This window comes from Hibiscus syriacus, unplaced genomic scaffold (genome assembly GCF_006381635.1).
Source record: "Hibiscus syriacus cultivar Baekdansim isolate YM2019G1 unplaced genomic scaffold, ASM638163v2 tig00111540_pilon, whole genome shotgun sequence".
Classification (NCBI taxonomy): domain Eukaryota; kingdom Viridiplantae; phylum Streptophyta; class Magnoliopsida; order Malvales; family Malvaceae; genus Hibiscus; species Hibiscus syriacus.
Window position 1 is genome coordinate 439,476 of NW_024063114.1, and position 9,224 is coordinate 448,699.

Genomic DNA, 9,224 nt, shown 5'->3' on the forward strand with positions numbered 1-9,224 from the left:
TCATTAAGTTTGCGAATTTGTAATCTTTTGAGAAAGAGTGTTCTTAAGAATTGGGGTATATTCTTGAGGGAGTTGTAAGGTTATCTCTTTGTCCTCAAAAGAAAGAAAAAATTAGTGAATTTGTTGTAAAATCCTTAGTGTGGATAGCTAAGGTAATGGACGTAGACTTTGGTTGAGAAAGTCGAACAACTCTAAATCGCTGTGCAAATTACTTTTAATTTTCTTCAAAAGCTTCCACCAAATTTTTAATTGCCAATTCACCCCCTCTTGGCCGATTCCATCGATCGATTAACTCAACAATTGCTATCAGAGCTTGACTCATTTGAAGGTTTAATCGCCTCTTGAGTAGATTCGGGAAGAGTTACATCGATAATCAAGTCATCAATGGCCTCCACTTCAAACTCTGACTTCGATCTTGATCATTGCCCGTTAACAAGCCTCTTTTCTTCAATGGAGCTAATTATGCTTATTGGAAGAATAAAATGATGTATTTCATTCAAGCAAGTGACATAGGAGCATGGAATATTATAGAAGACTGATACTTTAAACCTTCCACTCATCCAAGATTGTGGAGTGAAGGAGAAACAAGAATGTTCCAGCTAAACTCAAAAGTCATCCATATTATCTTTTGTGCTCTTGGACCGGATGAATACGTGAGAGTTTCATATTGTACAACCGCCAATGAAATATGAGACAAACTACAAGTCACTCATGAAGGCACCAACAAGGTAAAAAATCTAAAATTAGTCTTCTAACTCATAGCTATGAAAATTTCATGATGAAACCGGATGAAGACATCAAAGCTATGATGGATAGATTTTACACGATTGTCAATGGTCTCAAATCATATGGAGAGATCATTCCAAATGAAAAGCATGTAAGGAAGTTAGTTTACTCACTTCCAAAATCGTGGCAATCAAAGAAGACGGTTATCATCGAGGCTAAGAACTTAAAGTCCTTAACCCTTGAAGAACTAATCGGTTCACTCCTCACTCATGAAATGATGCTTCAAGATAAGGTAGACCTCGATAAGATTGATGAGATACAAAAGGAGAAGAAAAAGAAGAAGAAGAACGTTGGAGTTGCTCTCAAATCTACAAAAGATGAGAGTGATTCGGATGAAGATGACGATGATGAGGAAATGACATTATTTGCCAAACGGTTCAGAAAACTAATGAGGCCCAACCAATGAAGAAAATTCAAACGAAATGAAGGCTTCAAAACTGAACCAAAGGAGAAGGACCTGATCATTTGCTATGAATGCAAAAAGCTGCGGCATGTCAAATACGAATGCCCTCAATTAAAGAAAAATGGTCAATCCAAGAAGAAGCACAAGGCTCATATGGCTGCATGGAGCGATGAAGAAGGTTCTGATAAAGAGGAACAAGAAGTAGCAAACTTGTGCTTGATGGCATTCGGGGAAGATTCTCAGGAAAAGAAGCATTGCTACAAGGCACAGGAAATAAATTCAAACTCATGGTACCTTGATAGTGGATGCTCAAGACACATAACCGGTGACAAAAGCCGGTTCATAGAGCTCAATGCCAAAAATGGAGGAGAGGTGACTTTTGGTGATAACTCAAAAGGTCACATTGAAGGTATAGGCACTATAGGTAATACCTCTTCCATACAAATTAAGAATGTTTTATATGTGGATGAATTAAAGCATAATCTATTGAATATTAGTTAATTGTGTGATAAAGGATTCAATGTCATGTTTGATATTAATGGTTTTAAAGTCATTGACATTGCAACTAATCAGATTATGCTTGTTGGTCATAGAATATGAAATATTTACATGGTGCATTTAGATTCTATAGATATGACTAATTTATGCCTAGTTGCTAAGAATGAGCATGATAGTTGGTTATGGCATAGGAGACTAGGACATGCTAGTATGAGTGTTTTGCAACGATTAATTCAAGGAGATTTAGTTCGAGGGTTGCCTAAACTAAAATTTGATAATGATAAATCTGTGATGCTTGTGCTAAAGGAAAACAAAAGCAAATTTCTTTCAAATCCATTAATGATGTATCCACTAGTAGAGTATTACAATTGATTCATTTAGATCTTTTTGGGCCATCTAGAACTACAAGTTTGGGTGGAAAACAATATACATTTGTATTGGTAGATGACTATTCTAGACATACTTGGGTTCTATTCTTAAGTACTAAAGATGAAGCATTAGAAAAATTCATCACGTTTTCAAAAGTAATCCAAAATGAAAAATGTTACTCTATAACTAGTGTTAGGAGTGATCATGGAACTGAATTTGAAAATCTTGGATTTACTGATTTTTGTAATTCTAATGGTATTAGCCATAATTTTTCAACACCTAGAACCCCTCAACAAAATGGAGTTGTTGAGATGAAAAATCGAACTTTAGAAGAAATGGCTAGAACCATACTTTGTGAAAACAATTTGCCAAAATATTTTTGGGCGGAAGCCACAAATACCGCTTGTTATGTTATTAATCGAGTAATAATTAGGCCTATTTTGAAGAAAAATCCATATGAACTTTTTAAAAATAAAAAGTCTAACATTAGCTATTTTCATCATTTTGGATGTAAATGTTTTGTTTTAAACAACGGTAAAGACAATCTTGGCAAATTTGATGCTAAAAGTGATTAAGGAATTTTTCTGGGTTATTTCTTAAATTCTAAAGCTTATCAAGTATTTAATAAAAGAACTTTAGTTGTAGAAGAGTCTATACATGTTGTTTTCGATGATAATCCCCTTTTGAGGAAGGATTCTTGTGTGAATGATGATGTAGGTATTATTAACTTAAATGACGTTGGAGAACCATCATCAAAGGAAGAAACGAAAGATGAGGAAACTCAAGATCCTCTCGAGAATCCAACCATTGAAGAAAGGGAAATCTCTTACCCAAGGGAATACAATTATGTCAAGGATGGTGAAATAATAGGTGATTCATCCAAAGAGGTAACAACTCGATCTTCTCTTAGAAATATTTGTAATTATGTGGCATTTATCTCATGCATAGAGCCTAAGAATATTAAAGAAACATTAAATGATGAACATTGGATTATGGCTATGCAAGAATAGTTAAATCAATTTGAGAGAAGTAAAGTATGGACATTAGTTGAAAGGCCTAGTAATAAGTCTATTGTATGTAATAGATGGGTATTTAGAAATAAGCTTGATGAAAATGGTAATATAGTGAGAAACAAGGCTAGACTTGTTGCTCAAGGGTATACTCAATAAGAAGGCATAGACTATGATGAAACATACGCTCTCGTAGCTAGGATAGAAGCAATTAGAATGTTACTAGCATTTGCATGTTTTAATGAATTCAAATTATATCAAATGGATGTTAAAAGTGCATTTTTAAATGGTTTTATAAAAGAAGAAGTGTATGTGGAACAACCTTATGGTTTTGAAGATTCAAAATTTCCAAATCATGTTCTTAAATTGACAAAAGCGCTTTATGGTTTAAAACAAGCTCCTAGAGCTTGTATGAAAGATTGTCAAACTTTTTAATTGAAAAAGGTTTTTCAAAAGGGCATGTTGGCTCTACATTGTTTTTAAAGCATAAAGGTAAAGATTTATTAGTAGTTCAAATTTATGTTGATGATATAATTTTTGGTTCTACTAATGATGTTCTTTGCCAAGAATTTTCTAAGCTAATGCAAAGTGAATTCGAGATGAGCATGATGGGGGAGCTCTCATTTTTCTTGGGGCTCCAAATCAAGCAAAGAAAAGATGAAATATTCATCAATCAAGCTAAGTATGTCAAATATATGCTCAAGAAGTTTGGACTAGAAAATGGGAAACCTCATGACACTCCAATGAGCTCATCTACAAAGCTTGACAAAGATGAATGAGGTAAATGTGTGGATGTTAAATTATATAGGTCAATGATTAGCTCTTTGCTTTATTTAATAGCAAGTAGACCGGATATTATGTTTAGTGTTTGCTTATGTGCTAGATTTCAATCATGTCCTAAGGAATCACATTTACTAGCTGTTAAGAGAATCTTTAGATACCTTAAGGACACTCCCTGTTTAGGACTTTGGTATCCTAGAGACTCTAGCTTTAGCTTGCATGCCTTCTCTAATGCGGATTATGGAGAATGCAAATTAGATAGGAAAAGCACCTCCGGTACTTACAAATTACTTGGAAATATGTTGATTTCTTGGTTTTCAAATAAACAAAATTGTGTTGCATTATCTACCACTGAAGCGGAATACATTTCAGCCGGTAGTTATTGTGAACAAGTTTTGTGGATGAAACAACAACTTTTTGATTATGGAATTGAATTAGGTACCATTCCTATCAAGTGTGACAATACTAGTGCTATTTGTCTCACTAAAAATCCCATCCAACACTCTAGAACTAAGCATATTGAAATTAGACATCACTTCATTATAGACCATGTCGCTAAGGAAGATGTAGTTCTAGAATTTGTTGATACTTTGCACCAATTAGAAGATATCTTTAAAAACCCTTAGACAAAGAAAGATTTTGGACACTTAGGAGAGAATTAGGTTTAACTGACCTATCTTCACTTAGTGTTTAAATTAATTTTAGCACTTTTAATAATAAATGAAAAATGCTTATAATAATAATAATTTTGATTGCATTCTTTGCTATTAGTTAGAGGGAGTTTATGATCTTTGGTGAAAATTAATTATATGTTCAAATGTAGTTTAAGGATAAAATTGATTGATTGAACATGATTAATTTTCAATATATGAGTTGCTAATACCACTAGAGCTAAATTATTTAGCATTTTAAGTGTTTAAAACGAATTTTTGACATTTTTATGCATAATGCATCGATATACTATGAAGGTGCATCGATGCATCCCTATGAATGTGCATCGATACATCATGATGATGCACCGATGCACGCCTTGAATTTACATCGATGCACAAAGCCATACATCGATGCATCCGTCGGGTTTTTGGTTAAAAACCCTGTTTCTTCTTCATTTTCTCAAAACCCTTTAAAACACTCTCAAACCGCCGTTCATCCCTCTCTCACCCTATACTCTCTATTTGCCCAAAATCAACGTTTTAAAGTCGGAATCTTCAAGCATTACATCTCCAAACCCTGCTAACATCATTAAATCGTGCAAAACAACATCTCATTCTCACAAATCCGAATTTTTCAAGGTATTTTTTTAAAAACCCCTATTTTATCAAAATTTGATTTTAGAACTAGTTTAGATTAGTTCTAGGATGAACATTATATCGAGCATTGATGATATCATGATTCTAAACTATATTTAGCAATCAATTTCGTCAAAAAAATAATTTTCAAAATGTTCTTTGAATTTCGAAATTAAAAAAATTAGTTTCGAAAATTATTGATTTAATTGTGTTGTTTTCATGATAAATATACGTATTATGATTTTTCAAATAGTTTTCAAAATCTTTCCCATTAGGATTCGATTTAGAGAACCTTGAATTACTGCGGACTCAATTGAGTTTTGGGATTGATTATATTGCACACATGTTTTTAAATTTGAAAGTTACCTATCCCATTCTATTTCTTAAACCATGTCCAACCCTAAACGTACTAGGTCATATTCGAGTCATTCTAACCGACCTCCTAATCCTATTCCTCCTCAACCTCCAAATCCAAACGATCCCAATATGACCATTCTAAACTCCTATTTTAATATGCCTGGTCGTCATAGAGAAGAACTCTACCATAGGTACATGGATTCTTTCCGAACATACAAAATCCGGGATGAACGTATTCGCTCTATTCAAGCCATTGTAGATATCAACTTTGAATACCTACAGACTCTCAAATACTAGAAGTTTGATAAACTGATTCACCTTAAACCAATTGTCTATCATCAGTTGGTCCACATTTTCTACTATAATGCGGCATGTATCCAAAACGAGTGTCAAACTGGGACTATAGGAATCAGATCCTACCTTTTAGGAAAATATAATCATATTGATTCTGAAATGATAGTTAAACAATTTGGGCTAGATGACAATGGCTTATATAATGAGAAAGAGACTGTGGCATATCCCTATCTTCCTAATTCTATATTAGTACCTTACGTACACATCACAATTATTTTCTTCATTTAATGATCTCTTGGTGGTTTAGACCATCCAGAGGTAGGTACTCCACTCTTCATGCTAGGGATTTATGGTGGATACATTATATCCAGCATAATAGAAAGATAAATTTGCCACAAATCATTTTTAGTGAACTAGTAGATACTATAAATGTTGTCTCCTCTAAACATGTCGAAACTTTAGTTTATGGGTGTCTACTTAGTAATCTTTTTATCAAACTCGGTTTTAGAGTTTCTCTTGACAATCCCATCCCTCTCCAAAACCAAATCAATCTCACTTCCTTGGAGAAAGCTGATTGGAAACAGGATGAGGAAACTGGTCAATGGGTCTTTCGACCTAATAAGCAAACTCTGGGAGCCAGTACTTCACGAGCCCCTTCTTCTCCTAGCTCTTCTCGTGTTCCTCGTCCTCTGGCACTGGCTACTAACGATGATCCCAAGCTTCAACAACTAATGCAAGATATTGACGATCACGTACCCGGCGACGAGCCAGAGCAGCATCAAGATCCGGCACAACAAAAAGATCAAACGCCACCATATTTTCGATCCTTCTTAGAGTCTTTTGATCTGAGGTTTGCATCCATGGAATCTCAGATAACTAAGTTTCAATGGGAGATGCGTGAACGTATGGGTGCTCTCACTCTTCAAGTGTGAGCACATTATCCTCCTCCTCCCGACCCTCCGATGGAGTAAATCCTTGTTTGTCATGCTTTCTTGGTTTTAGAACTTGGATTGATAAACATTTTGTTATTCTTGGATTGTTTTTATTTTGGATGATTATTTGTTTGGATTTATGTTTTGGATGCTTAGATATTTGAACTTAATGCATATTTGGTGTGTTTGATTTTTTTAAATTATTGCATCATTTAACATATGACCAATTCTTACCATTTCACATTTTTTATTATGAATATTGATGGAACTAATGGCTAACCTTTCTCTTGATTGTGATCTTATCAGCTTAAGCTTTAAATTTTAAATATCAATTGGCTAATTTTTCAAAACCTTGTTTAAAAACGTTTTGGAGTCTTTTTGATTTAACAAAAAGGGGGAGAAGTGTTAAGGGGGAGAAGTGTTAAGGGGGAGAAGTGTTAAAGTAAGGGGGAGTAATTTCAAAACTTTATTTCAAAAATCCTAAAATTACTAAAATATTTTGTTATATCAAAAAGGGGGAGATTGTTGAAAACATTTTGATGTTTCGATATAACAAATTAAGTTAAATGAATTTTAAGATTTTACAAATGATTTTCTAAGTATATTCGATTTAATTACTCGAATATCAAAATATTACTCCAAGTCTTTCAAGATCAATTTCAATTCTTACTAAAGTGTAAAATTGTGTTTTAATCTTAAAATATTTTTGAAACAATTTTCACAAAGTATTTCGAACAAAAAACGAGCCTAAAATCAATTTTTCAGGTAAGTGTACCGATGCTTGAATCAATGCATCGATGCACCCTTGTTTTAATTAAACATCGAATGGCTTTTGTGTACCGATGCATATACTATGCATCGATGCACTCCATGTATTATTAAAACATCGAATTGATTTTATGCACCGATGCACAAGCTATGCATCGATGCACCCTGACTATTTTAAAACATCGAATGTGTTTTATGCATCGATGCACTCTCAATGTACCGATGCACTAAGTCTTCCAACGGTCAAAATATTTGAATTTTACACACAGTGTACCGATGCACTAGCCTTATGCATCGATGCACACATACTTGTAACTGATTTTATTAATTGTTTTCACATTTAAACGGCTCCATTGACTCCACTAATCATCCTCAATGTTCAGAATCAATTGAAGGAGTATTTAAACAAGCTTAGAAGCCATTGATCAACAACAAGAAACAACAATCAACAAGAATCAATAGAGAATCAAAGAGAAAGCATCAAACCTCAAGTTTGAGTATTTTCAAGCCTATTTCATTCAATATTCATTTTTTGCTTTCAAGAACACTTATTGTGCTCAATTGTATTATTCTTGAGTGTTCTTTCTTTATTCTAGAATTGTGCAAACACATTTTCCTTGTGAGGTTTTTCATTAAGTTTGCGAATTTGTAATCTTCCCTTTGAGAAAGAGTGTTCTAAAAAATTGGGGTATATTCTTGAGGGAGTTGTAAGGTTATCTCTTTGTCCTCAAAAGAAAGAACAAATTAGTAAATTTGTTGGAAAATCCTTAGTGTGGATAGCTAAGGTAGTGGACGTAGACTTTGGTTGAGAAAGTCGAACCACTCTAAATCGATGTGCAAATTACTTTCAATTTTCTGCAAAAGCTTCCACCAAATTTTTAATTACCAATTCACCCCCCTCTTGGCCTATTCCATCGATCGATTAACTCAACAATGGTCACTGAACTTTTCAGGTGCTTGGATTTAGGTCCCTTTAACTATTAAAACTTGCAACACATTCATCAATTACATTCTAAACCCTAAAATCCAAAATACTTCAATTGTATTCTAAACCTCAAATTCCAAAATACTTTAATTACATACCAACCCAAATTCATAATCCATTCTCAAAATTTGTCATAACAAACTAAACTTGAAATAATAACCCTAAACCCTCAAAATTAACCATTTCAAAAAGATTTAACCAACTATAAGTGAACAAGAAGTTATTATGTTGGGTTTCGGGTTTAAGGTTATATTGGACCTAAATACTCAATTCAGTTTATAAAATAGTTGACTCGAAATTTTTTCGATTTGAGTTTATAAAATTTAAATCAAATCAAACTGAATTGAATTTTTGAGTTTCTGTTTAAATTTAATTATAAATATTTATCATATTATAATATTATTTGATTCTAATTCAGTTCAGTTTATAAAATAGTTGACTCGAAACTTTTTTCGATTTGAGTATATAAAATTTAAATCAAGTCGAATTGAATTGAATTAAATTTTCAAATTTCTGTTTAAATTTAATTATAAATATTTATAATACTATAATATTATTTGATTCTAATTTATATAGTTTTTTTAACCATATACAATACATATATTTCTTCATATTTTTTTCCATATTTGATATACATATATCATACAGAGTCAAGGCACTAGACTCAAACTTAAAAATTAATCCACTAATTACTAAAATTTTGAGATATTCGAGTTGTATTTTACAACTCGATTTTAACTTGAAATTTTTTTT